Raw genomic sequence first — 24,033 nt, forward strand, 5'->3', positions numbered from 1 at the left:
GCATTTTTCTCCCAAACGAAAGACACTAGAATGAAAATTTTAAAGCCTCCTTTTAGTGCTTCATCTACACGTAATAGTCCTGAATTTTCCAATGCCTATCTCTTTGCAAAAGAGAGATATCGGCAAGGAAATGCTGTATTGTACCTTTGCATTTTTCTCCCAAACGAAAGACACTAGAATGAAAATTTTAAAGCCTCCTGTTAGTGCTTCATCTACACGTTATAGCCCTGCATTTTCCAATGCCTATCTCTTTGCATAAGAGAGATATCGGCAAGGAAAAGCTGTATTGTACCTTTGCATTTTTCTCCCAAACGAAAGACACTAGAATGAAAATTGTAAAGCCTCCTGTTAGTGCTTCATCTACACGTTATAGCCCTGAATTTTCCAATGCCTATCTCTTTGCAAAAGAGAGATATCGGCAAGGAAAAACTGTATTGTACCTTTGCATTTTTCTCCCAAACGAAAGACACTAGAATGAAAATTTTAAAGCCTCCTGTTAGTGCTTCATCTACACGTTATAGCCCTGAATTTTCCAATGCCTAGCTCTTTGCAAAAGAGAGATATTGGCAAGGAAAAGCTGTATTGTACCTTTGCATTTTTCTCCCAAACGAAGGACACTAGATTGAAAATTTTAAAGCCTCCTATTAGTGCTTCATCTACACGTTATAGCCCTGAATTTTCCAATGCCTATCTCTTTGCAAAAGAGAGATATCGGCAAGGAAAAGCTGTATTGTACCTTTGCATTTTTCTCCCAAACGAAGGACACTAGAATGAAAATTTTAAAGCCTCCTGTTAGTGCTTCATCTACACGTTATAGCCCTGAATTTTCCAATGCCTATCTCTTTGCAAAAGAGAGATATCGGCAAGGAAAAGCTGTATTGTACCTTTGCATTTTTCTCCCAAACGAAAGACACTAGAATGAAAATTTTAAAGCCTCCTGTTAGTGCTTCATCTACACGTTATAGCCCTGAATTTTCCAATGCCTATCTCTGTGCAAAAGAGAGATATCGGCAAGGAAATGCTGTATTGTACCTTTGCATTTTTCTCCCAAACGAAAGACACTAGAATGAAAATTTTAAAGCCTCCTGTTAGTGCTTCATCTACACGTTATAGCCCTGCATTTTCCAATGCCTATCTCTTTGCAAAAGAGAGATATCGGCAAGGAAAAGCTGCATTGTACCTTTGCATTTTTCTCCCAAACGAAAGACACTAGAATGAAAATTGTAAAGCCTCCTGTTAGTGCTTCATCTACACGTTATAGCCCTGCATTTTCCAATGCCTATCTCTTTGCAAAAGAGAGATATCGGCAAGGAAAAGCTGTATTGTACCTTTGCATTTTTCTCCCAAACGAAAGACACTAGAATGAAAATTTTAAAGCCTCCTGTTAGTGCTTCATCTACACGTTATAGCCCTGAATTTTCCAATGCCTATCTCTGTGCAAAAGAGAGATATCGGCAAGGAAATGCTGTATTGTACCTTTGCATTTTTCTCCCAAACGAAAGACACTAGAATGAAAATTTTAAAGCCTCCTGTTAGTGCTTCATCTACACGTTATAGCCCTGCATTTTCCAATGCCTATCTCTTTGCAAAAGAGAGATATCGGCAAGGAAAAGCTGCATTGTACCTTTGCATTTTTCTCCCAAACGAAAGACACTAGAATGAAAATTGTAAAGCCTCCTGTTAGTGCTTCATCTACACGTTATAGCCCTGCATTTTCCAATGCCTAGCTCTTTGCAAAAGAGAGATATTGGCAAGGAAAAGCTGTATTGTACCTTTGCATTTTTCTCCCAAACGAAGGACACTACATTGAAAATTTTAAAGCCTCCTATTAGTGCTTCATCTACACGTTATAGCCCTGAATTTTCCAATGCCTATCTCTTTGCAAAAGAGAGATATCGGTAAGGAAAAGCTGTATTGTACCTTTGCATTTTTCTCCCAAACGAAAGACACTAGAATGAAAATTTTAAAGCCTCATGTTAGTGCTTCATCTACACGTTATAGCCCTGAATTTTCCAATGCCTATCTCTGTGCAAAAGAGAGATATCGGCAAGGAAATGCTGTATTGTACCTTTGCATTTTTCTCCCAAACGAAAGACACTAGAATGAAAATTTTAAAGCCTCCTGTTAGTGCTTCATCTACACGTTATAGCCCTGCATTTTCCAATGCCTATCTCTTTGCAAAAGAGAGATATCGGCAAGGAAAAGCTGTATTGTACCTTTGCATTTTTCTCCCAAACGAAAGACACTAGAATGAAAATTGTAAAGCCTCCTGTTAGTGCTTCATCTACACGTTATAGCCCTGAATTTTCCAATGCCTATCTCTTTGCAAAAGAGAGATATCGGCAAGGAAAAACTGTATTGTACCTTTGCATTTTTCTCCCAAACGAAAGACACTAGAATGAAAATTTTAAAGCCTCCTGTTAGTGCTTCATCTACACGTTATAGGCCTGAATTTTCCAATGCCTAGCTCTTTGCAAAAGAGAGATATTGGCAAGGAAAAGCTGTATTGTACCTTTGCATTTTTCTCCCAAACGAAGGACACTAGATTGAAAATTTTAAAGCCTCCTATTAGTGCTTCATCTACACGTTATAGCCCTGAATTTTCCAATGCCTATCTCTTTGCAAAAGAGAGATATCGGCAAGGAAAAACTGTATTGTACCTTTGCATTTTTCTCCCAAACGAAAGACACTAGAATGAAAATTGTAAAGCCTCCTGTTAGTGCTTCATCTACACGTTATAGCCCTGCATTTTCCAATGCCTAGCTCTTTGCAAAAGAGAGATATTGGCAAGGAAAAGCTGCATTGTACCTTTGCATTTTTCTCCCAAACGAAGGACACTAGATTGAAAATTTTAAAGCCTCCTATTAGTGCTTCATCTACACGTTATAGCCCTGAATTTTCCAATGCCTATCTCTTTGCAAAAGAGAGATATCGGCAAGGAAAAGCTGTATTGTACCTTTGCATTTTTCTCCCAAACGAAGGACACTAGAATTAAAATTTTAAAGCCTCCTGTTAGTGCTTCATGTACACGTTATAGCCCTGAATTTTCCAATGCCTATCTCTTTGCAAAAGAGAGATATCGGCAAGGAAAAGCTGTATTGTACCTTTGCATTTTTCTCCCAAACGAAAGACACTAGAATGAAAATTTTAAAGCCTCCTGTTAGTGCTTCATCTACACGTTATAGCCCTGAATTTTCCAATGCCTATCTCTGTGCAAAAGAGAGATATCGGCAAGGAAATGCTGTATTGTACCTTTGCATTTTTCTCCCAAACGAAAGACACTAGAATGAAAATTTTAAAGCCTCCTGTTAGTGCTTCATCTGCACGTTATAGCCCTGAATTTTCCAATGCCTAGCTCTTTGCAAAAGAGAGATATTGGCAAGGAAAAGCTGTATTGTACCTTTGCATTTTTCTCCCAAACGAAGGACACTAGATTGAAAATTTTAAAGCCTCCTATTAGTGCTTCATCTACACGTTATAGCCCTGAATTTTCCAATGCCTATCTCTTTGCAAAAGAGAGATATCGGCAAGGAAAAGCTGTATTGTACCTTTGCATTTTTCTCCCAAACGAAGGACACTAGAATGAAAATTTTAAAGCCTCCTGTTAGTGCTTCATCTACACGTTATAGCCCTGAATTTTCCAATGCCTATCTCTTTGCAAAAGACAGATATCGGCAAGGAAAAGCTGTATTGTACCTTTGCATTTTTCTCCCAAACGAAAGACACTAGAATGAAAATTTTAAAGCCTCCTGTTAGTGCTTCATCTACACGTTATAGCCCTGAATTTTCCAATGCCTAAAGAGAGATATCGGCAAGGAAATGCTGTATTGTACCTTTGCATTTTTCTCCCAAACGAAAGACACTAGAATGAAAATTTTAAAGCCTCCTGTTAGTGCTTCATCTACACGTTATAGCCCTGCATTTTCCAATGCCTATCTCTTTGCAAAAGAGAGATATCGGCAAGGAAAAGCTGCATTGTACCTTTGCATTTTTCTCCCAAACGAAAGACACTAGAATGAAAATTGTAAAGCCTCCTGTTAGTGCTTCATCTACACGTTATAGCCCTGCATTTTCCAATGCCTAGCTCTTTGCAAAAGAGAGATATTGGCAAGGAAAAGCTGTTTTGTACCTTTGCATTTTTCACCCAAACGAAGGACACTAGATTGAAAATTTTAAAGCCTCCTATTAGTGCTTCATCTACACGTTATAGCCCTGAATTTTCCAATGCCTATCTCTTTGCAAAAGAGAGATATCGGCAAGGAAAAACTGTATTGTACCTTTGCATTTTTCTCCCAAACGAAAGACACTAGAATGAAAATTGTAAAGCCTCCTGTTAGTGCTTCATCTACACGTTATAGCCCTGCATTTTCCAATGCCTAGCTCTTTGCAAAAGAGAGATATTGGCAAGGAAAAGCTGCATTGTACCTTTGCATTTTTCTCCCAAACGAAGGACACTAGATTGAAAATTTTAAAGCCTCCTATTAGTGCTTCATCTACACGTTATAGCCCTGAATTTTCCAATGCCTATCTCTTTGCAAAAGAGAGATATCGGCAAGGATTAGCTGTATTGTACCTTTGCATTTTTCTCCCAAACGAAGGACACTAGAATGAAAATTTTAAAGCCTCCTGTTAGTGCTTCATCTACACGTTATAGCCTTGAATTTTCCAATGCCTATCTCTTTGCAAAAGAGAGATATCGGCAAGGAAAAGCTGTATTGTACCTTTGCATTTTTCTCCCAAACGAAAGACACTAGAATGAAAATTTTAAAGCCTCCTGTTAGTGCTTCATCTACACGTTATAGCCCTGAATTTTCCAATGCCTATCTCTGTGCAAAAGAGAGATATCGGCAAGGAAATGCTGTATTGTACCTTTGCATTTTTCTCCCAAACGAAAGACACTAGAATGAAAATTTTAAAGCCTCCTGTTAGTGCTTCATCTACACGTTATAGCCCTGCATTTTCCAATGCCTATCTCTTTGCAAAAGAGAGATATCGGCAAGGAAAAGCTGCATTGTACCTTTGCATTTTTCTCCCAAACGAAAGACACTAGAATGAAAATTGTAAAGCCTCCTGTTAGTGCTTCATCTACACGTTATAGCCCTGCATTTTCCAATGCCTAGCTCTTTGCAAAAGAGAGATATTGGCAAGGAAAAGCTGTATTGTACCTTTGCATTTTTCTCCCAAACGAGGGACACTAGATTGAAAATTTTAAAGCCTCCTATTAGTGCTTCATCTACACGTTATAGCCCTGAATTTTCCAATGCCTATCTCTTTGCAAAAGAGAGATATCGGCAAGGAAAAGCTGCATTGTACCTTTGCATTTTTCTCCCAAACGAAAGACACTAGAATGAAAATTGTAAAGCCTCCTGTTAGTGCTTCATCTACACGTTATAGCCCTGCATTTTCCAATGCCTAGCTCTTTGCAAAAGAGAGATATTGGCAAGGAAAAGCTGTATTGTACCTTTGCATTTTTCTCCCAAACGAAGGACACTAGATTGAAAATTTTAAAGCCTCCTATTAGTGCTTCATCTACACGTTATAGCCCTGAATTTTCCAATGCCTATCTCTTTGCAAAAGAGAGATATCGGCAAGGAAAAGCTGCATTGTACTTTTGCATTTTTCTCCCAAACGAAAGACACTAGAATGAAAATTTTAAAGCCTCCTTTTAGTGCTTCATCTACACGTTATAGCCCTGAATTTTCCAATGCCTATCTCTGTGCAAAAGAGAGATATCGGCAAGGAAATGCTGTATTGTACCTTTGCATTTTTCTCCCAAACGAAAGACACTAGAATGAAAATTTTAAAGCCTCCTGTTAGTGCTTCATCTACACGTTATAGCCCTGCATTTTCCAATGCCTATCTCTTTGCAAAAGAGAGATATCGGCAAGGAAAAGCTGTATTGTACCTTTGCATTTTTCTCCCAAACGAAAGACACTAGAATGAAAATTGTAAAGCCTCCTGTTAGTGCTTCATCTACACGTTATAGCCCTGAATTTTCCAATGCCTATCTCTTTGCAAAAGAGAGATATCGGCAAGGAAAAACTGTATTGTACCTTTGCATTTTTCTCCCAAACGAAAGACACTAGAATGAAAATTTTAAAGCCTCCTGTTAGTGCTTCATCTACACGTTATAGGCCTGAATTTTCCAATGCCTAGCTCTTTGCAAAAGAGAGATATTGGCAAGGAAAAGCTGTATTGTACCTTTGCATTTTTCTCCCAAACGAAGGACACTAGATTGAAAATTTTAAAGCCTCCTATTAGTGCTTCATCTACACGTTATAGCCCTGAATTTTCCAATGCCTATCTCTTTGCAAAAGAGAGATATCGGCAAGGAAAAACTGTATTGTACCTTTGCATTTTTCTCCCAAACGAAAGACACTAGAATGAAAATTGTAAAGCCTCCTGTTAGTGCTTCATCTACACGTTATAGCCCTGCATTTTCCAATGCCTAGCTCTTTGCAAAAGAGAGATATTGGCAAGGAAAAGCTGCATTGTACCTTTGCATTTTTCTCCCAAACGAAGGACACTAGATTGAAAATTTTAAAGCCTCCTATTAGTGCTTCATCTACACGTTATAGCCCTGAATTTTCCAATGCCTATCTCTTTGCAAAAGAGAGATATCGGCAAGGAAAAGCTGTATGTACCTTTGCATTTTTCTCCCAAACGAAGGACACTAGAATGAACATTTTAAAGCCTCCTGTTAGTGCTTCATGTACACGTTATAGCCCTGAATTTTCCAATGCCTATCTCTTTGCAAAAGAGAGATATCGGCAAGGAAAAGCTGTATTGTACCTTTGCATTTTTCTCCCAAACGAAAGACACTAGAATGAAAATTTTAAAGCCTCCTGTTAGTGCTTCATCTACACGTTATAGCCCTGAATTTTCCAATGCCTATCTCTGTGCAAAAGAGAGATATCGGCAAGGAAATGCTGTATTGTACCTTTGCATTTTTCTCCCAAACGAAAGACACTAGAATGAAAATTTTAAAGCCTCCTGTTAGTGCTTCATCTACACGTTATAGCCCTGCATTTTCCAATGCCTATCTCTTTGCAAAAGAGAGATATCGGCAAGGAAAAGCTGCATTGTACCTTTGCATTTTTCTCCCAAACGAAAGACACTAGAATGAAAATTGTAAAGCCTCCTGTTAGTGCTTCATCTACACGTTATAGCCCTGCATTTTCCAATGCCTAGCTCTTTGCAAAAGAGAGATATTGGCAAGGAAAAGCTGTATTGTACCTTTGCATTTTTCTCCCAAACGAAGGACACTAGATTGAAAATTTTAAAGCCTCCTTTTAGTGCTTCATCTACACGTTATAGCCCTGAATTTTCCAATGCCTATCTCTTTGCAAAAGAGAGATATCGGCAAGGAAAAGCTGCATTGTACTTTTGCATTTTTCTCCCAAACGAAAGACACTAGAATGAAAATTTTAAAGCCTCCTTTTAGTGCTTCATCTACACGTAATAGCCCTGAATTTTCCAATGCCTATCTCTTTGCAAAAGAGAGATATCGGCAAGGAAATGCTGTATTGTACCTTTGCATTTTTCTCCCAAACGAAAGACACTAGAGGTTGTGGGGCTCATGTTGGCTATGCCCCAGCCCCTGAAGCATTCAAGCTGATTTCTTGCAGCATCTGGGCACTGTAACAGCTCCAGAGCTGCTCTGTAAGGCAAGTAAAAGGGTGTGGGCCCTGCAGCACTACCTGTAGTTCGCATTGTGCTTTGGAAGGCACAAAGTAAGCAGAGAGGAGGAGAAGTCAGGATAGTGCGCAAGGGCATAGAAGAGAGCGGCTCAAGAAAAGAGAAGTGGAAACAGACAGCAAACTAGGCTGGAGAGAGACCTGAGACAAAGAGATCTGAATTATACGAGAGCCGACCAGGGGAAACACAAATTATGCAGTCAAGTTTCCCACATTTGGGGAAATCGCAGGAGCAGCACACCCAGAGTGCAATGGGTGAGCCTTGCCCTGGGAGAAGCACCTTCATGATCATAGTATCTCACCTGGCAGGTAAGTAGGATTTGGGCTAGAGCTGGGGAGGGTCGCTGCTCGGGTACCCCCCTGTCAAGTGAAGGAGATCCAACTGAGGCAGCACAAGGGAACTCTCGAAAGAAGAACAAGGCTAGAGTAAAATATGAGACAAAGAAATCTGACTTTTACCAGAGCTGACCAGAGGAAAGCACAAACACAGTCCCCCACTACCACAAATAATGCAGTCAAGTTTCCCACATTTGGGGAAATCACAGGGGTCAGCATACCCAAAATGCAATGAATGAACCTCACCCTGAGAGAACAATCTTCATGACCATGGTATCTCCTATGCAAAATAAGTATGATTTGGAATAGGGCTGGGGAGGGCCGCTGCTCATGCACATCTCTGTCAAGTAAAGGAGATTCAACTGAGGCAGCACAAGGGAACTCTCATCTGGGGACAACAACTGCAGGGAGAACACATATTTTTAGATGAACATGGGAGGGCAGAAGGCTGCCTAATACTGAAGCACCCCCAAACAACAAACCAAATGCAACAACTAGTGCAAGCATTCCTGGGGGAAGTTCTGCAGAAGACGGATTTGCATACGGTGATGTCATCCAAGCAGTTGGTCAAAGTTGGCTTCAACCCTCATCTGCATATGAAAAGAGAAAAGGGGCGTGCAGGGCATGGCGGCCTTTTGCGGTGCTTGGATGACCCCTAGTTTGCATTAAACACCTCCACCCTCCTTTGGTGTGGGGCTCATGTTGGCCATGCCCCATCCCCTGAAGCATTCAAGCAGATTTCTTGCAGCAGCTGGGCACTGTAACAGCTCCAGAGCTGCTCTGTAAGGCAAGTAAAAGGGTGTGGGCCCTGCAGTACTACCTGTAGTTTGCATTGTGCATTGGAAGGCACAAAGTAAGCAGACGGGAGGAGAAGTCAGGATAGTGCACAAGGGTATAGAAGGGAGCGGCTGAAGAAAAGAGAAGTGGAAACAGACAGCAAACTAGGCTGTAGAGAGATCTGAGACAAAGAGATCTGAATTATACGAGAGCCGACCAGGGGAAACACAAATTATGCAGTCAAGTTTCCCACATTTGGGGAAATCGCAGGGGCAGCACACCGAGAGTGCAATGGGTGAGCCTTGCCCTGGGAGAAGCACCTTCATGATCATAGTATCTCACCTGGCAGGTAAGTAGGAGTTGGGCTAGAGCTGGGGAGGGTCGCTGCTCGGGCACCCCCCTGTTAAGTGAAGGAGATCCAACTGAGGCAGCACAAGGGAACTCTCGAAAGAAGAACAAGGCTAAAGGAAAATCTGAAACAAAGAAATCTGACTTTTACCAGAGCTGACCAGAGGAAAACACAAACACAGTCCCCCACTACCACAAATAAAGCAGTCAAGTTTCCCACATTTGGGGAAATCACAGGGGTCAGCATACCCAGAATGCAATGAATGAACCTCACCCTGGGAGAATAATCTTCATGACCATGGTATCTCCTATGCAAAATAAGTATGATTTGGGATAGAGCTGGGGAGGGCCGCTGCTCAGGCACATCTCTGTCAAGTTAAGGAGATTCAACTGAGGCAGCACAAGGGAACTCTCATCTGGGGACAACAACTGCAGGGAGAACACATATTTTCAGATGAACATGGGAGGGCAGAAGGCTGCCTAATACTGAAGCACCCCCAAACAACAAACCAAATGCAACAACTAGTGCAAGCATTCCTGGGGGAAGGCCTGCCGCAGATGGATTTGCATATGGTGATGTCATCCAAGCAGTGGGTCAAAGTTGGCTTCAACCCTCGTCTGCATATGAAAAGAGAAAAGGGGCGTGCAGGGCATGGTGGCCTTTTGCGGCGCTTGGCTGACCCCTAGTTTGCATTAAACACCTCCACCCTCCTTTGGTGTGGGGCTCATGTTGGCTATGCCCCAGCCCCTGAAGCATTCAAGCTGATTTCTTGCAGCAGCTGGGCACTGTAACAGCTCCAGAGCTGCTCTGTAAGGCAAGTAAAAGGGTGTGGGCCCTGCAGCACTACCTGTAGTTCGCATTGTGCGTTGGAAGGCACAAAGTAAGCAGACAGGAGGAGAAGTCAGGATAGTGCGCAAGGGCATAGAAGGGAGCGGCTCAAGAAAAGAGAAGTGGAAACAGACAGCAAACTAGGCTGGAGAGAGACCTGAGACAAAGAGATCTGAATTATACGAGAGCCGACCAGGGGAAACACAAATTATGCAGTCAAGTTTCCCACATTTGGGGAAATCGCAGGGGCAGCACACCCAGAGTGCAATGGGTGAGCCTTGCCCTGGGAGAAGCACCTTCATGATCATAGTATCTCACCTGGCAGGTAAGTAGGAGTTGGGCTAGAGCTGGGGAGGGTCTCTGCTCGGGCACCCCCCTGTCAAGTGAAGGAGATCCAACTGAGGCAGCACAAGGGAACTCTCGAAAGAAGAACAAGGCTAGAGGAAGATCTGAAACAAAGAAATCTGACTTTTACCAGAGCTGACCAAAGGAAAACACAAACACAGTCCCCCACTACCACAAATAAAGCAGTCAAGTTTCCCACATTTGGGGAAATCACAGGGGTCAGCATACCCAGAATGCAATGAATGAACCTCACCCTGGGAGAATAATCTTCATGACCATGGTATCTCCTATGCAAAATAAGTATGATTTGGGATAGAGCTGGGGAGGGCCGCTGCTCAGGCACATCTCTGTCAAGTTAAGGAGATTCAACTGAGGCAGCACAAGGGAACTCTCATCTGGGGACAACAACTGCAGGGAGAACACATATTTTCAGATGAACATGGGAGGGCAGAAGGCTGCCTAATACTGAAGCACCCCCAAACAACAAACCAAATGCAACAACTAGTGCAAGCATTCCTGGGGGAAGGCCTGCCGCAGATGGATTTGCATATGGTGATGTCATCCAAGCAGTGGGTCAAAGTTGGCTTCAACCCTCGTCTGCATATGAAAACAGAAAAGGGGCGTGCAGGGCATGGTGGCCTTTTGCGGCGCTTGTCTGACCCCTAGTTTGCATTAAACACCTCCACCCTCCTTCGGTGTGGGGCTCATGTTGGCTATGCCCCAGCCCCTGAAGCATTCAAGCTGATTTCTTGCAGCAGCTGGGCACTGTAACAGCTCCAGAGCTGCTCTGTAAGGCAAGTAAAAGGGTGTGGGCCCTGCAGCACTACCTGTAGTTTGCATTGTGCATTGGAAGGCACAAAGTAAGCAGACGGGAGGAGAAGTCAGGATAGTGCACAAGGGTATAGAAGGGAGCGGCTGAAGAAAAGAGAAGTGGAAACAGACAGCAAACTAGGCTGGAGAGAGACCTGAGACAAAGAGATCTGAATTATACGAGAGCCGACCAGGGGAAACACAAATTATGCAGTCAAGTTTCCCACATTTGGGGAAATCGCAGGAGCAGCACACCCAGAGTACAATGGGTGAGCCTTGCCCTGGGAGAAGCACCTTCATGATCATAGTATCTCACCTGGCAGGTAAGTAGGAGTTGGGCTAGAGCTGGGGAGGGTCGCTGTTCAGGCACCCCCCTGCCAAGTGAAGGAGATCCAACTGAGGCAGCACAAGGAAACTCTCGAAAAAAGAACAAGGCTAGAGGAAGATCTGAGACAAAGAAATCTGACTTTTACCAGAGCTGACCAGAGGAAAGCACAAACACAGTCCCCCACTACCACAAATAATGCAGTCGAGTTTCCCACATTTGGTGGAAATCACAGGGGTCAGCATACCCAGAATGCAATGAATGAACCTCACCCTGGGAGAACAATCTTCATGATAATGGTATCTCCTATGCAAAATAAGTATGATTTGGGATAGGGCTGGGGAGGGCCGCTGCTCAGGCACATCTCTGTCAAGTAAAGGAGATTCAACTGAGGCAGCACAAGGGAACTCTCATCTGGGGACAACAACTGCAGGGAGAACACATATTTTCAGATGAAAATGGGAGAGCAGAAGGCTGCCTAATACTGAAGCACACCCAAACAACAAAACAAATGCAACAACTAGTACAAGCATTCCTGGGAAAAGGTCTGCAGAAGACGGATTTGCATACGGTGATGTCATCCAAGCAGTGGGCCAAAGTTGGCTGGAACCCTCATCTGCATATGAAAAGAGAAAAGGGTTATGCAGGGCATGGCGGCCTTTTGCGGTGCTTGGATGACCCTTAGTTCGCATTAAACACCTCCACCCTCCGTCGGTGTGGGGCTCATGTTGGCTATGCCCCAGCCCCTGAAGCATTCAAGCTGATTTCTTGCAGCAGCTGGGCACTGTAACAGCTCCAGAGCTGCTCTGTAAGGCAAGTAAAAGGGTGTTGGCCCTGCAGCACTACCTGTAGTTTGCATTGTGCGTTGGAAGGCACAAAGTAAGCAGACAGGAGAAGTCAGGAGAGTGCACAAGGGCATAGAAGGCAGGGGCTCAAGAAAAGAGAAGTGGAAACAGACAGCAAACTAGGCTAAAGAGAGACCTGAGACAAAGAGATCTGAATTATACGAGTAGCCGACCAGAGGAAACACAAATTATGCAATCAAGTGTCCCACATTTGGGGAAATCGTAGGAGCAGCACACCCAGAGTGCAATGGGTGAGCCTTGCCCTGGGAGAAGCACCTTCCTGATCATAGTATCTCACCTGGCAGGTAAGTAGGAGTTGGGCTTGAGCTGGGGAGGGTCGCTGCTCGGGCACCCCCCTGTCAAGTGAAGGAGATCCAACTGAGGCAGCACAAGGAAACTCTCAAAAAAAGAACAAGGCTAGAGGAAGATCTGAGACAAAGAAATCTGACTTTTACCAGAGCTGACCAGAGGAAAGCACAAACACAGTCCCCCACTACCACAAATAATGCAGTCGAGTTTCCCACATTTGGGGAAATCACAGGGGTCAGCATACCCAGAATGCAATGAATGAACCTCACCCTGGGAGAACAATCTTCATGACCATGGTATCTCCTATGCAAAATAAGTATGATTTGGGATAGGGCTGGGGAGGGCCGCTGCTCAGGCACATCTCTGTCAAGTAAAGGAGATTCAACTGAGGCAGCACAAGGGAACTCTCATCTGGGGACAACAACTGCAGGGAGAACACATATTTTCAGATAACCATGGGAGAGCAGAAGGCTGCCTAATACTGAAGCACCCCAAACAACAAACCAAATGCAACAACTAGTACAAGCATTCCTGGGGGAAGGTCTGCAGAAGACGGATTTGCATACGGTGATGTCATCCAAGCAGTGGGCCAAAGTTGGCTGGAACCCTCATCTGCATATGAAAAGAGAAAAGGGGTATGCAGGGCATGGTGGCCTTTTGCGGCGCTTGGATGACCCTTAGTTCGCATTAAACACCTCCACCCTCCGTCGGTGTGGGGCTCATGTTGGCTATGCCCCAGCCCCTGAAGCATTCAAGCTGATTTCTTGCAGCAGCTGGGCACTGTAACAGCTCCAGAGCTGCTCTGAAAGGCATGTAAAAGGGTGTGGGCCCTGCAGCACTACCTGTAGTTTGCATTGTGCGTTGGAAGGCACAAAGTAAGCAGACAGGAGGAGAAGTCATTAGAGTCCACAAGGGTATAGAAGGGAGGGGCTCAAGAAAAAAGAAGTGGAAACAGACAGCAAACTAGGCTGGAGAGAGACCTGAGACAAAGAGATCTGAATTATACGAGAGCCGACCAGGGGAAACACAAATTATGCAGTCAAGTTTCCCACATTTGGGGAAATCGCAGGAGCAGCACACCCAGAGTGCAATGGGTGAGCCTTGCCCTGGGAGAAGCACCTACGTGATCATAGTATCTCACCTGGCAGGTAAGTAGGAGTTGGGCTAGAGCTGGGGAGGGTCGCTGCTCGGGTACCCCCCTGTCAAGTGAAGGAGATCCAACTGAGGCAGCACAAGGGAATTCTCGAAAGAAGAACAAGGCTAGAGGAAGATCTGAAACAAAGAAATCTGACTTTTACCAGAGCTGACCAGAGGAAAACACAAACACAGTCCCCCACTACCACAAATAATGCTGTCGAGTTTCCCACATTTGGGGAAATCACAGGGGTCAGCATACCCAGAATGCAATAAATGAACCTCACACTGGGAGAATAATCTTCATGACCATGGTCTCTCCTATGCAAAATAAGTATGATTTGGGATAGGGCTGGGGAGGGCCGCTGCTCAGGCACATCTCTTTCAAGTAAAGGAGATTCAACTGAGGCAGCACAAGGGAACTCTCATCTGGGGACAACAACTGCAGGGAGAACACATATTTTCAGATGAACATGGGAGGGCAGAAGGCTGCCTAATACTGAAGCACCCCCAAACAACAAACCAAATGCAACAACTAGTGCAAGCATTCCTGGGGGAAGGCCTGCAGCAGATGGATTTGCATATGGTGATGCCATCCAAGCAGTGGGTCAAAGTTGGCTTCAACCCTCGTCTGCATATGAAAAGAGAAAAGGGGCGTGCAGGGCATGGCGGCCTTTTGCGGCGCTTGGATGACCCCTAGTTCGCATTACACACCTCCACCCTCCTTCGGTGTGGGGCTCATGTTGGCTATGCCCCAGCCCCTGAAGCATTCAAGCTGATTTCTTGCAGCAGCTGGGCACTGTAACTGCTCCAGAGCTGCTCTGTAAGGCAAGTAAAAGGGTGTGGGCCCTGCAGCACTACCTGTAGTTTGCATTGTGCGTTGGAAGGCACGAAGTAAGCAGACGGGAGAAGTCAGGATAGTGCGCAAGGGCATAGAAGGGAGCGGCTCAAGAAAAGAGAAGTGGAAACAGACAGCAAACTAGGCTGGAGAGAGACCTGAGACAAAGAGATCTGAATTATACGAGAGATGACCAAGGGAAACACAAATTATGCAGTCAAGTTTCCCACATTTGGGGAAATCGCAGGGACAGCACAACCAGAGTGCAATGGGTGAGCCTTGCCCTGGGAGAAGCACCTTCATGATCATAGTATCTCACCTGGCAGGTAAGTAGGAGTTGGGCTAGAGCTGGGGAGGGTCGCTGCTCGGGCACCCCCCTCTCAAGTGAAAGAGATCCAACTGAGGCAGCACAAGGGAACTCTCGAAAGAAGAACAAGGCTAGAGGAAGATCTGATATAAAGAAATCTGATTTTTACCAGAGCTGACCAGAGGAAAGCACAAACACAGTCCCCCACTACCACAAATAATGCAGTCGAGTTTCCCACATTTGGGGAAATCACAGGGGTCAGCATACCCAGAATGCAATGAATGAACCTCACCCTGGGAGAACAATCTTCATGACCATGGTATCGCCTATGCAAAATAAGTATGATTTGGGATAGGGCTGGGGAGGGCCGCTGCTCAGGCACATCTCTGTCAAGTAAAGGAGATTCAACTGAGGCAGCACAAGGGAACTCTCATCTGGGGACAACAACTGCAGGGAGAACACATATTTTCAGATGAACATGGGAGGGCAGAAGGCTGCCTAATACTGAAGCACCCCCAAACAACAAACCAAATGCAACAACTAGTGCAAGCATTCCTGGGGGAAGGCCTGCAGTAGATGGATTTGCATATGGTGATGTCATCCAAACAGTGGGTCAAAGTTGGCTTCAACCCTCGTCTGCATATGAAAAGAGACAAGGGGCGTGCAGGGCATGGCGGCCTTTTGCGGCGCTTGGATGACCCCTAGTTCGCATTACACACCTCCACCCTCCTTCGGTGTGGGGCTCATGTTGGCTATGCCCCAGCCCCTGAAGCATTCAAGCTGATTTCTTGCAGCAGCTGGGCACTGTAACTGCTCCAGAGACGCTCTGTAAGGCAAGTAAAAGGGTGTGGGCCCTGCAGCACTACCTGTAGTTTGCATTGTGCGTTGGAAGGCACGAAGTAAGCAGACGGGAGAAGTCAGGATAGTGCGCAAGGGCATAGAAGGGAGCGGCTCAAGAAAAGAGAAGTGGAAACAGACAGCAAACTAGGCTGGAGAGAGACCTGAGACAAAGAGATCTGAATTATACGAGAGCCGACCAGGGGAAACACAAATTATGCAGTCAAGTTTCCCACATTTGGGGAAAACGCAGAAGCAGCACACCCAGAGTGCAATGGGTGAGCCTTGCCCTGGGAGAAGCACCTTCATGATCATAGTATCTCACCTGGCAGGTAAGTAGGAGTTGGGCTAGAGCTGGGGAGGGTCGCTGCTCGAGCATCCCCCTGTCAAGTAAAGGAGATTCAACTGAGGCAGCACAAGGGAACTCTCATCTGGGGACAACAACTGCAGGGAGAACACATATTTTCAGATAAAAATCTTGGTCATGCTCTGGTTTCTCTTCAGAACGAACAAATCTTTCGCCTTTTACTAAAGATTTCCGTGGAGAGGAGCAAAACCGAGTTTTATCTCAATTTTTGCATGCCTCATCTTTTTGGGGTTTCTTTTATCGGTTTAAAGATAGAATGAGTGTGCTTTAATGTAAGCTCATTTGCATAGAAATGACAGTAAATGTTTGTTTCTTTTCAAACAGAACTTTCTTGACCATGCTACTTGCTTGAAAGATCTGGGAGCACATGGAATACAGTACAAACCATGCTTATAGCAAGGAGAAGACAGGTGAGAAATCTGCTTTCTTTCAAATTGGGCGCTCACTTTGATCTGAATGAGGACTGCTGGCACGGCACTCAGGCGACAGGTGGAATCTTGGTCATGCTCTGGTTTCTCTGCAGAACGAACAAATCTTTCGCCTTTTACTAAAGATTTCCGTGGAGAGGAGCAAAACTGAGTTTTATCTCAATTTTTGCATGCCCCATATTATTGGGGTTTCTTTTATCGGATTAAAGACAGAACGAGTGTGCTTTCTTGTTAGCTTTAATGTAAGTTTATTTGCATAACAATGACAATAAATGTTTGTTTCTTTTCAAGCAGAACTTTCTTGACCATACTAATTGCTTGAAAGATCTGGGAGCACATGGAAAAGAGTACAAACCATGCTTATAGCAAGGGGAAGCCTGGAGAGAAATCTGCTTTCTTTCTTTCAAATTGGGTGCTCACTTTGAGCTGAATGAGGACTGCTGGCATGGCACTCAGGCAACAGGTGGAATCTTGGTCATGCTCTGGTTTCTCTTCAGAACGAACAAATCTTTCGCCTTTTACTAAAGATTTCCGTGGAGAGGAGCAAAACTGAGTTTTATCTCAATTTTTGCATGCCCCGTCTTATTGGGGTTTCTTTTATCAGTTTAAAGATAGAACGAGTGTGCTTTAATGTAAGCTCATTTGCATAGAAATGACAGTAAATGTTTGTTTCTTTTCAAACAGAACTTTCTTGACTATACTAATTGCTTGAAAGATCTGGGAGCACATGGAAAAGAGTACAAACCATGTTTATAGCAAGGGGAAGCCTGGTGAGAAATCTGCTTTCTTTCTTTCAAATTGGGTGCTCACTTTGAGCTGAATGAGGACTGCTGGCATGGCACTCAGGCGACAGGTAGAATCTTGGTCATGCTGTGGTTTCTCTTCAGAACGAACAAATCTTTCGCCTTTTACTAAAGATTTCCGTGGAGAGGAGCAAAACTGAGTTTTATCTCAATTTTTGCATGCCCCATCTTATTGGGGTTTTATTTTATCGGTTTAAAGATAGAACGAGTGTTCTTTAATGTAAGCTCATTTGCATAGAAATGACAGTAAATGTTTGTTTCTTTTCAAACAGAACTAATTGTTTGAAAGATCTGGGAGCACATGGAAAAGAGTACAAACCATGTTTATAGCAAGGGGAAGCCTGGTGAGAAATCTGCTTTCTTTCATTCAAATTGGGTGCTCACTTTGAGCTGAATGAGAACTGCTGGCATGGCACTCAGGCGACAGGTGGAATCTTGGTCATGCTCTGGTTTCTCTTCAGAACTAACAAATATTTCGCCTTTTATTAAAGATTTCCGTGGAGAGGAGCAAAACTGAGTTTTATCTCAATTTTTGCATGCCCCATATTATTGGGGTTTCTTTTATCAGTTTAAAGACAGAACGAGTGGGCTTTCTTGTTAGCTTTAATGTAAGTTTATTTGCATAACAATGACAGTAAATGTTTGTTTCTTTTCAAACAGAACTTTCTTGACCATGCTACTTGCTTGAAAGATCTGGGAGCACATGGAAAACAGTACAAACCATGCAGTATCACAAGAGCCTTTATTTGATCTTTCATGAAGATAGAGCAGAATTGAGGACACGTCAACAATTTCTGCCAAAGGTGGTTCATCTTTCCACATGGTGCCTTTGGCCACTGACACCTTCGTTGAGTCAAAGTCTCTGGCTGTGGTCAGAACTTTAAAAATTTATGTCACCAGAACGGTTCAGATTAGGAAAACAGAGGCTCTGTTTGTCTTGTATGCTCCCAACAGGATTGGGTGTCCTGCTTCCATGCAGACCATTATGCGCTGAATCTGTGGTAAGATTCAGCATGCTCATTCCACGGCAGGATTGCCGTTACTGAATTAGGTGAAGACCCATTCTACTAGAAAGGTGGGTTCATCCTGGGCAGCTGGTCGGGGAGTCTCAGCATTGCAACTTTGCCGAGCAGCTATTTAGTAAACACTTTTGCTAAGTTTTACAAGTTTGATACCTTGGCTGATGATAACCTCAAGTTGGGTCATTCGGTGCTGCAGAGTCGTACGCACTCTCCCACCCGTTCAAGAGCTTTGGTATAACCCCATGGTTCTTAATGTGACCCCAGCATCCTCTAGGTCGTATGAGAAAATAGGATTTTAATACCTACCGGTAAATCCTTTTCTCTTAGTACGTAGAGGATGCTGGGCACCCGTCCCAGTCCATACTGTGTCTGCAGTTATTACTTGTGGTTATACACATGTTGTGTTACGGTTCTGGTCAGCTTTTTGCTGCAATTGTTCATGCCGTTGGCTTGTGTTCTGTTGAATGCCACGTTCTGTGGCATGCTTAAGGTGTGAGCTGGTAAGATGCTCACCTTAGTTTAACAATAAATCCTTTCCTCGAAATGTCCGTCTCCCTGGGCACAGTTCCTATAACTGGAGTCTGGAGGAGGGGCATAGAGGGAGGAGCCAGTTCACACCCTTTGAAAGTCTTAAAGTGCCCATGTCTCTTGCGGATCCCGTCTATACCCCATGGTTCTTAATGTGACCCCAGCATCCTTTACGGACTAAGAGAAAAGGATGCCCTTGTGTACTATCCTGACTTCTCCTCCCGTCTGCTTACTTTGTGCCTTCCAACGCACAATGCGAACTACAGGTGGTGCTGCAGGGCCCACACCCTTTTACTTGCCTTACAGAGCAGCTCTGGAGCTGTTACAGTGCCCAGCTGCTGCAAGAAATCAGCATGAATGCTTCAGGGGATGGGGCATGGCCAACATGAGCCCCACACCAAAGGAGGGTGGGGGTGTTTAATGCGAACTAGGGGTCATCCAAGCACTGCAAAAGGCCGCCATGCCCTGCATGCCCCTTTTCTCTTTTTATATGCAGATGAGGGTTCCAGCCAACTTTGGCCCACTGCTTGGATGACATCACCGTATGCAAATCCGTCTGCTGCAGACCTTCCCCCAGGAATGCTTGTACTAGTTGTTGGATATGGTTTGATATTTGATGGTGCTTCAGTATTAGGCAGCCTTCCGCCCTCCCATGTTCATCTGAAAAGATGTGGTCTCCCTGCAGTTGTTGTCCCCAGACGAGAGTTCCCTTGTGCTTCCTCAGTTGAATCTCCTTAACTTGACGGGGGAGGTGCTGCCCGAGCAGCCCTCCCCAGCCCTATCCCAACTCATACTTATTTTACATATTAGATCTCTTGATCATGAAGATTGTTCTCACAGGGTGAGGTTCATCCATTATATTTTAAAATAGGAAGGTACAAATTACATATTTGAATTGCATCTATTTGCTGGATTCAAATGCCCCCCCCCCCCCTTCCTTTCTCAATTGTGCCCGTCAGCAGCTATTCTAAGGTTGCTGCCAATGGGTGTGACACATTAATTTCTTCTGTGGGGTACACTGGACTCCACAAGGATTCACATTGGGGTGTAGAGTAGGATCTTGATCTGAGGCACCAACCGGCTCAAAGCTTTTGACTGTTCCCAAGATGCTCAGCGCATCCTCCTCTATAACCCCGCTTCCATGAACAGGGAGCTCAGTTTGTAGTTGGTGCCTTCAGTAGCAGGCCACTTAACAGGGGCCTGCCTCAGGCAGCCTATTCTTAGCTATTAATTTTGACAAGAAAAGAAGAACTTGTTTTATGAGAATCTACAAGGGCTGCAGCAGGCTAGGTCTAATAGACATCTTTACTGCAGCTTCATCACTCCCAGCGGCGCTGTATACTCCCGTGCCCTGGTTGCTGGGTCACTGCAGCGGAGGCTCCGGTTTCTTCCTAAGGTCAGTCACACACACACCGCCCTTCCGGATCACGAGGCCGCTGATTAAGGGGAGCGTGGCCGTAGGGGGTGGGCCGTGTGCGCACTGGGGTGGACACTGATTACTGGGCAGCCGCTCCACTAGCCACCAGGTACAGTTAAGGAGCACAGGTCTGGGGGTTTTTCTCCTATATTAACCCAATTTTGTACTGCCCGCAGCGCATTGTGATAGGTAATAGGGCCTGATTCAGGTTGGATTGCAATCACAATAAGCGATCCAACTGCAAAAATTGCTAAGAGCATACGCATGTGCCTGCATGCGATCGCCTCTGCCTGTCAATCGGGGCAGGGGGGGAGAGTGGGGTCAGCAACACTCCATTTCCAAGTCAGGGATGGAGCAGTGCGGGGGCAAGGCTTCAAAATGGGGTCTGCAATGGAGGAGACACAGGGGGCGTGGTCACAGCGGCTGTATGACATCACATTCAGCCGCTGTGATCACAAAAATGGTGGCGGCTTCCTGCGCGCACATACAGTCTGCACCAGCAGGAGGCTACACCATTGTTTATGATCACGCTGAACTGCAGTGCGACTGCAATTACAGCATGGTAAAAAAGGGAGGTGTCATACTGGGTGGCCATGCCCTGTCACTGTGCAGGAGCCAGCACCGCTTACACACTAGTCCCCGGGTGCAGCCCCCAACCCCCGGGGCACCCGGAGCAACAAAATGTAGATTCAGGCCACCAGGCCACGCCCCTACCTATGAAATCATGCCTCCTTTTTACCATTGCGCTGCTTATTTGCACGCACTGCATTACAATCTCCCTCGCCACCTCTCTGGGTGTCACCAGTGATAGTGACACCTCTGCCATGCTTGTAGCAGCTGGTCCAAAGATCTATGCCTCAAGCCCTGAGTGTTTGCCCTTGTGACTTGTTGATCATCATAGCGAAGCAGATGCTTACAGAAAACTGCAGGGGCTTAGATTGAAAATAAAAAAAATTGATGGGTATAAGGTAGAGAGGAGCGGGTTCGGTTCTCCGAGAACCGAATTCCCCACGAACTCCACGTGGTTTACACTGGTCTGAGGCAGGCTCGGTTGTTCCCGCCTGACTCGGAAAACCTGAACAAGGGAAAATGTCATCATCCCGCTGTCGGATTCTCGCGAGATTCGGATATTATATATAGAGCTGCGCGTTGCCGCCATTTTTACTCGTGCATTGAAGAGAGAGCGGAGAGGACGTGGCTATGTTCTCTCAGTGGAAATCTCAATATCAGTGCTCAGTATCAGTGGTTACTTATTGCTGCTCAGTAATACTAGTAGTGTGTCTCTCCTGCTCAGTGTCAGTTCTCAGTAGTATCCTCATCAGTGCTCAGTATCACTGCTCATTGTCTTGTGCTGCATTGTGGTGCTCAGCATACTACAGTACATTACTAATAGTCCAGTGCTGCATCTTGCTGCTCAGTGTCAGTTCTAGTATCCTCATCAGTGCTCACTATCACTGCTCATTGCATTGTGGTGTTCTGTATACTACAGTAATATAGTAACATATAGTAACATAGTTTTTGAGGTTGAATAGAGGCAAATTGCCCATCGTGTTCAACCTGTTTTAAGTTGTGATGATTCTACATACTTGCTGAATAATGTTTTATGACTAGTTAGCTACTATAACTCATGTTACCCCCGGATTAACCATGTTGATATTTTAAGTATTATAACCTTGGATAGCTTTTTCATTCAGAAATGTATCCATTCCTTTTTTAAATCCAATTACAGAGTCCGCCATTACCACCTTCCCTGGCAGGGAATTCCACATCCTGATTGCCCTAACAGTGAAGAACCCTTTCCTCCATTGCATTCTGAACTTTCCTCCAGTCGCAGCGAGTGACCACGTGTTCTTTTAATAAATAATTCCTCTGATAACTCTTTGTTATGTATCTTTACATATTTGAAGATATTAATAATATCTCCTCTTAGGCACCTCTTTTCTAGTGTATACATATTCAGCCTAGTAAGTCTTTCCTTATAGTCCAGTACTTTTAGGCCTTTAATCAATTTAGTCTTCAGGATCTCTCGGACTTCCATGAGCAGCAGAGTAGTGCAATGGAAGGATGCTGGGCCCATAACCCAGAGGTCGATTAATCGAAACTATCCTCTGCTATGTGCATTTTTTTTTTATAATTAAAGTAATCAAAAACTGGGATTGATATTTTGGCTCTTTTATTTTTACTTAAAGTACAATAACTTTTATCATTTTAATTTGTTTTAATAGTATATTATCAGCATTGTTTTCTTTAAAAAATCCACTTAATATTCTTTACCCTATTCCTGAAATGGTAATTGACAAAAACAAACTACATTGTCACCAGAAGAGCAATGCAAAATGTACAAGTGATATATTAAAATCATCTTCCATCTTGAATTTCAATGATGCATTGGGACAACAATTTTGTGAGAAACATCTTCACCCATAAAGAAAGATTTTCTTAATTCCTTATCTGTGTGCTGATTAGATATTACCTTGTTTTCACATTAAACAGACTTCCACATGAGAAAGCAGCAAGGATGCAGTAACGTTTATGTTTCCTGGTGTCAACCTGTATTATTTCAGTAGACATTGAAATGAGGATGCATCTTGCTGCCTTTCCAATGTAGCAAGTTTAATTCAGTAATAGGTGAAAAAACATTCCTACAAAGGTGTTAATAAGAGACTTGGCTTTGTGGACACTTTTCAGAGAGCAAATTTGTTAGCATAAAAATAAAGTCAGAAAATGAAGAGCTGTTTAATCACTCAATTGGACTTTTCTGCCAGCATAATTTTTTTTTCTCTGCAACCCACTGCTAAATTGTGCTTCCTAGCTGTTTTTTATAAAATAACTTAATCAAATCTAACTCTGATTACATCAGAGAAGGCCAGGTACCCTACACCATAAGAGGGGGTTTGAAATTTTGACTTGTCTACTTAAAGATCACCAAAATCTGATCACAAGGTCAATTACATCCCTGGGTGGGATTGAACCACCAATCTTTTGGTTAATAGCCAAACATGCTAACCGATTGCACCACAGAGACACCTCGTAAAAGTATATACTGACAAAGGCTAATAAGCATTCATCTAGAACGTTTCCTAGAAAAACTTTAAAAAGTCAATAATCTGGAGAGTTTTTGTTAGAAACACATTGGTACTTTCCCATGATGAGTGAGTGCTTCAGGATCTCTTGCACTTACATGAGCAGCAGAGTACTGCAACGGAAGCATGCTGGGCCCATAACCCAGAGGTAGGCAGATTGAAACTATCCTCTGCTATATGCATTGTTTTTTGTTAATTAAAGTAATCCAAAACTGGGATTGATATTTTGGCTCTTTTATTTTTACTTAAAGTACAATAACTTTTACCATTTTAATTTGTTTTAATAGTATATTGACAGTATTGTTTTCTTTAAAAAATCCACTTAATTTTCTTTACCCTATTATTAAAATGGTAATGGACAAAAACAAACTACATTGTCACCAGAAGAGCAGTACAAAATGTACAAGTGATATATTAAAATCATCTTTCCAGCTTGAATTTCAATGATGCTTTGGTGCAACAATTTTGTGAGAAACATCTTCACCCATAAAGAAAGATTTTCTTAATTCCTTTCCTGTGTGCTGATTAGATATCACCTTGTTTTCACATTAAACAGACTTCCCCATGAGGAAGCAGCAAGGATGCAGTGACGTTTATGTTTCCTGGTGTCAACCTGTATTATTTCAGTAGACATTGAAATGAGGATGC

The 24,033-nt window shown here is 44.0% G+C and overlaps 21 non-coding genes across 21 annotated transcripts; 5 read left to right on the forward strand and 16 right to left on the reverse strand.

Moving 5' to 3' along the window:
- Nucleotides 1-7,851: 7,851 nt before the first annotated feature.
- On the reverse strand, nucleotides 7,852-8,014 carry LOC135026726 (U1 spliceosomal RNA). Its single transcript, XR_010223314.1, has one exon. It is a non-coding gene; the product is annotated as a U1 spliceosomal RNA (small nuclear RNA).
- A 152-nt stretch (nucleotides 8,015-8,166) lies between these two features.
- LOC135026825 (U1 spliceosomal RNA) lies at nucleotides 8,167-8,330 on the reverse strand. Its single transcript, XR_010223401.1, has one exon. It is a non-coding gene; the product is annotated as a U1 spliceosomal RNA (small nuclear RNA).
- A 674-nt stretch (nucleotides 8,331-9,004) lies between these two features.
- Nucleotides 9,005-9,167, reverse strand: LOC135026767 (U1 spliceosomal RNA). Its single transcript, XR_010223351.1, has one exon. It is a non-coding gene; the product is annotated as a U1 spliceosomal RNA (small nuclear RNA).
- Nucleotides 9,168-9,319: 152 nt separating this feature from the next.
- Nucleotides 9,320-9,483, reverse strand: LOC135026846 (U1 spliceosomal RNA). The gene has a single exon (XR_010223422.1). It is a non-coding gene; the product is annotated as a U1 spliceosomal RNA (small nuclear RNA).
- A 674-nt stretch (nucleotides 9,484-10,157) lies between these two features.
- LOC135026719 (U1 spliceosomal RNA) lies at nucleotides 10,158-10,320 on the reverse strand. Its single transcript, XR_010223307.1, has one exon. It is a non-coding gene; the product is annotated as a U1 spliceosomal RNA (small nuclear RNA).
- A 152-nt stretch (nucleotides 10,321-10,472) lies between these two features.
- LOC135026850 (U1 spliceosomal RNA) lies at nucleotides 10,473-10,636 on the reverse strand. The gene has a single exon (XR_010223426.1). It is a non-coding gene; the product is annotated as a U1 spliceosomal RNA (small nuclear RNA).
- Nucleotides 10,637-11,310: 674 nt separating this feature from the next.
- On the reverse strand, nucleotides 11,311-11,473 carry LOC135026739 (U1 spliceosomal RNA). The gene has a single exon (XR_010223325.1). It is a non-coding gene; the product is annotated as a U1 spliceosomal RNA (small nuclear RNA).
- Nucleotides 11,474-11,625: 152 nt separating this feature from the next.
- Nucleotides 11,626-11,790, reverse strand: LOC135026830 (U1 spliceosomal RNA). The gene has a single exon (XR_010223406.1). It is a non-coding gene; the product is annotated as a U1 spliceosomal RNA (small nuclear RNA).
- A 671-nt stretch (nucleotides 11,791-12,461) lies between these two features.
- On the reverse strand, nucleotides 12,462-12,625 carry LOC135026743 (U1 spliceosomal RNA). Its single transcript, XR_010223329.1, has one exon. It is a non-coding gene; the product is annotated as a U1 spliceosomal RNA (small nuclear RNA).
- Nucleotides 12,626-12,777: 152 nt separating this feature from the next.
- On the reverse strand, nucleotides 12,778-12,941 carry LOC135026729 (U1 spliceosomal RNA). The gene has a single exon (XR_010223317.1). It is a non-coding gene; the product is annotated as a U1 spliceosomal RNA (small nuclear RNA).
- A 673-nt stretch (nucleotides 12,942-13,614) lies between these two features.
- On the reverse strand, nucleotides 13,615-13,777 carry LOC135026747 (U1 spliceosomal RNA). The gene has a single exon (XR_010223333.1). It is a non-coding gene; the product is annotated as a U1 spliceosomal RNA (small nuclear RNA).
- Nucleotides 13,778-13,929: 152 nt separating this feature from the next.
- Nucleotides 13,930-14,093, reverse strand: LOC135026711 (U1 spliceosomal RNA). Its single transcript, XR_010223299.1, has one exon. It is a non-coding gene; the product is annotated as a U1 spliceosomal RNA (small nuclear RNA).
- A 671-nt stretch (nucleotides 14,094-14,764) lies between these two features.
- LOC135026741 (U1 spliceosomal RNA) lies at nucleotides 14,765-14,927 on the reverse strand. Its single transcript, XR_010223327.1, has one exon. It is a non-coding gene; the product is annotated as a U1 spliceosomal RNA (small nuclear RNA).
- Nucleotides 14,928-15,079: 152 nt separating this feature from the next.
- LOC135026821 (U1 spliceosomal RNA) lies at nucleotides 15,080-15,243 on the reverse strand. The gene has a single exon (XR_010223397.1). It is a non-coding gene; the product is annotated as a U1 spliceosomal RNA (small nuclear RNA).
- Nucleotides 15,244-15,914: 671 nt separating this feature from the next.
- On the reverse strand, nucleotides 15,915-16,077 carry LOC135026766 (U1 spliceosomal RNA). The gene has a single exon (XR_010223350.1). It is a non-coding gene; the product is annotated as a U1 spliceosomal RNA (small nuclear RNA).
- A 144-nt stretch (nucleotides 16,078-16,221) lies between these two features.
- Nucleotides 16,222-16,337, forward strand: LOC135026789 (U5 spliceosomal RNA). Its single transcript, XR_010223366.1, has one exon. It is a non-coding gene; the product is annotated as a U5 spliceosomal RNA (small nuclear RNA).
- Nucleotides 16,338-16,607: 270 nt separating this feature from the next.
- Nucleotides 16,608-16,723, forward strand: LOC135026791 (U5 spliceosomal RNA). Its single transcript, XR_010223368.1, has one exon. It is a non-coding gene; the product is annotated as a U5 spliceosomal RNA (small nuclear RNA).
- Nucleotides 16,724-17,009: 286 nt separating this feature from the next.
- Nucleotides 17,010-17,125, forward strand: LOC135026786 (U5 spliceosomal RNA). Its single transcript, XR_010223364.1, has one exon. It is a non-coding gene; the product is annotated as a U5 spliceosomal RNA (small nuclear RNA).
- A 274-nt stretch (nucleotides 17,126-17,399) lies between these two features.
- Nucleotides 17,400-17,515, forward strand: LOC135026795 (U5 spliceosomal RNA). Its single transcript, XR_010223372.1, has one exon. It is a non-coding gene; the product is annotated as a U5 spliceosomal RNA (small nuclear RNA).
- Nucleotides 17,516-17,776: 261 nt separating this feature from the next.
- LOC135026807 (U5 spliceosomal RNA) lies at nucleotides 17,777-17,892 on the forward strand. Its single transcript, XR_010223383.1, has one exon. It is a non-coding gene; the product is annotated as a U5 spliceosomal RNA (small nuclear RNA).
- A 5,361-nt stretch (nucleotides 17,893-23,253) lies between these two features.
- Nucleotides 23,254-23,327, reverse strand: TRNAN-AUU (transfer RNA asparagine (anticodon AUU)). The gene has a single exon. It is a non-coding gene; the product is annotated as a tRNA-Asn (tRNA).
- Between the last annotated feature and the right edge of the window lie 706 nt (nucleotides 23,328-24,033).

This window comes from Pseudophryne corroboree, unplaced genomic scaffold (assembly GCF_028390025.1).
Source record: "Pseudophryne corroboree isolate aPseCor3 unplaced genomic scaffold, aPseCor3.hap2 scaffold_449, whole genome shotgun sequence".
Taxonomy (NCBI): domain Eukaryota; kingdom Metazoa; phylum Chordata; class Amphibia; order Anura; family Myobatrachidae; genus Pseudophryne; species Pseudophryne corroboree.